Source organism: Vigna radiata, chromosome 2, assembly GCF_000741045.1.
Source record: "Vigna radiata var. radiata cultivar VC1973A chromosome 2, Vradiata_ver6, whole genome shotgun sequence".
Classification (NCBI taxonomy): domain Eukaryota; kingdom Viridiplantae; phylum Streptophyta; class Magnoliopsida; order Fabales; family Fabaceae; genus Vigna; species Vigna radiata.
Window position 1 is genome coordinate 14,357,485 of NC_028352.1, and position 2,529 is coordinate 14,360,013.

Here is a 2,529-nt window from a genome sequence, read left to right on the forward strand (position 1 = left end):
AAACACCTTGGATACACTTCATCAATCATCATTGCTTCATTCATCCGCTGCCAATTCTGCTTCCGTGAAGCTTCTCCAAGCATGAATTCAATGGAGGCTTCTATCAGTTTGTTTCCTTTCTCACTGGGAGGAAATGCAAAAGACTGGTTGAATTCTTTCCCAGAGGGAACGTTCAGGACGTGGGAAGCAGTGGTCCAAGAGTTTATTACTAAATTCTTCCCACCACCAAAGATCAATCAGGGGAAGTTAGAAATCTCTTCTTTTAAACAAGGAATGAAAGAAACATTGGGGCAAGCATGGGATAGATTCAAAGGATTGTTGAGAGCAACCCCAGTTCATGGGTTTGATAAAGCTTCATACTTGCTAGCGTTCCTTGGAGGTTTGCGCGCTCAGACCAAAATGATGATAGATGCCTCGGCTCGAGGTAGCATTAATAGAAAGACAGAGGATGAGGCGTACAACTTAATTGAAGAGATGACTCTCAATGAAGTGTTGCAGAATGAAAGAGGCACGCAAAAAGGAGGACTTTTACATCTCCCCACTGAAGACGCAGCAGCAGCACAAAATCACCTCCTCAGAAATTGGACAAGTTGCTAAAGGTTGTTTCTGAACTTCCTTGGGGACTCAGAAATATTTCCCAGGCACAACAATCATGTGATTTGTGTGGTGGTGACCATATTAATGGTCAATGTGCTTTTACAGAAGAGATGCAACAGGACGTGAATTATATGGGGGGCCAATTTCAGTACAAACAGGGAAATTTCAACCAAGGTAACTCTAACCAAGGTTGGGAAAATCATCCAAGTATTGGGCAAAGCCGAAATGCTTCTTCTGGACTAGGGGGAAACTTCCGGCAGCAACCCTCTCCCTTATGGCAGCAATTAAGCAGCTTGACTAAGACAATCAAAGAATTGACTGACAGGTTTGATATATTCCTGAAGGTCTATGAATCTCAACAAGCAAGTGATCAGGCAACTTTTAGATCACTAGAGACACAAATAGGATAGCTGTCTAAGAGGGTTGAAACCACAGATAAGCATCAATTTCGGGCTAATATTGATGTTAACCCAAAAGATGAATGCAAAGTTGTTGCAATAGGAGGAAAGAGGAGATTAGAAGAAGAAACAATTGAGATTAGCAACAGCGATGACGAAGAGGAGGAAAGGATGAGTAATACACATAAGAGAAGCAAAAGGAAGAAATCAGAAAGAGAAAAGGAGAAGGAAGACATTAGAGAGTCACTCCAGCAACTTCTTAAGGAGGCACCTCTTAATCCTTTAACATCTTCACAAACTCCTGAGGGGGATGACAAGATCAAATACTATCTGAAAAGGTTACTTGATTTAGGCTATGAAGAAAATCAAGAGCAGTGGACGAAACCCAGGAAGAAGAATCATCCACAGAAACTAGAGGATTCAGGAGCTTTAACCCTTCCTTGTGTTATCAATAATGTGGATCTAGGAGAGGCTTTGATTGATTCAGGATCAAGCATTAATTTGATGCCTCTCAGTGATTTCAAGAAATTAAAAAGGGTAAAATTGAAGCCTACCAAAGTAATCTTGACAGTGGCAGATGGATCTATGAAGAAACATGTTGGAATGATAGAAGATGCAATTGTGCGGATTGATGAGTTGGAGCTTTTGATTGATTTTATAATTGTGGATATGGCTAATGAAGGAAAAAATTCATTAATCCTGGAAAGACTGTTCATGCGGACCTCCAAGATGGTTATACGTATCCATGATGGAGGAATAAAGTTAATGGATTATGATCGAGTACTGCTTTATGGCTCTAAAGAAACTGTGCAGAGGGCAGTTAGAAAAGTCAAATATAAAAGAGCCAGAAGTGAAGTTGTAGCGGAAGACAAATCCCCAGGTAGTAATTTTCAACATGACAATTGTGTTTTGCAGGTGCCTGAAAATAAAGGGAGAAGAACCATTCATCCAAAAGCAAAAGAAGATCCACTCCTACCAGGGAGCAAAGTGAGATTTAAGAGAAAGGAATGGATAGTAAAGGAGCTGAAGGAAAAAGGAATGATGGAGATTCAAAGACCATATTCAAAAGTGAGCAAAAAGGTGGACCGAAGAAAAGTGAGCTGGTGGGATGATGGAGATCCCAATGTGAAAAAGAAGGGCTGAACTTGTTGGGAATAAAATTTTGTATTTTTAGGAACAATTTTCTTTTTTCGGTTTTTGGTTTTATTTTCTTTGGAACTTGTACTTTTTGAATTTTCTGAACAATTTTTGGGTAGCATCTACTGAGGGATGCTAATTTTTTTTTGGTATCCACTAATGGATATCCGGACGGTACACCTACTGATGGGTGGTGGAAGATAGTGCACTTACTGACGAGTGCCAACCAGGTTTGGGTCAGGCTCGCGACGTTAAACAAGCGCTACTAGGAGGCAACCTAAAATTTCTTCTTACACTTTTTCATTTTAAATTCCTAGAATAGGTTGAATTTTAATTTTGGTGTGTATTCTTGGCTTTATTACTTGTTCTGAAAATGTTTGACTAACTGATGTGCATG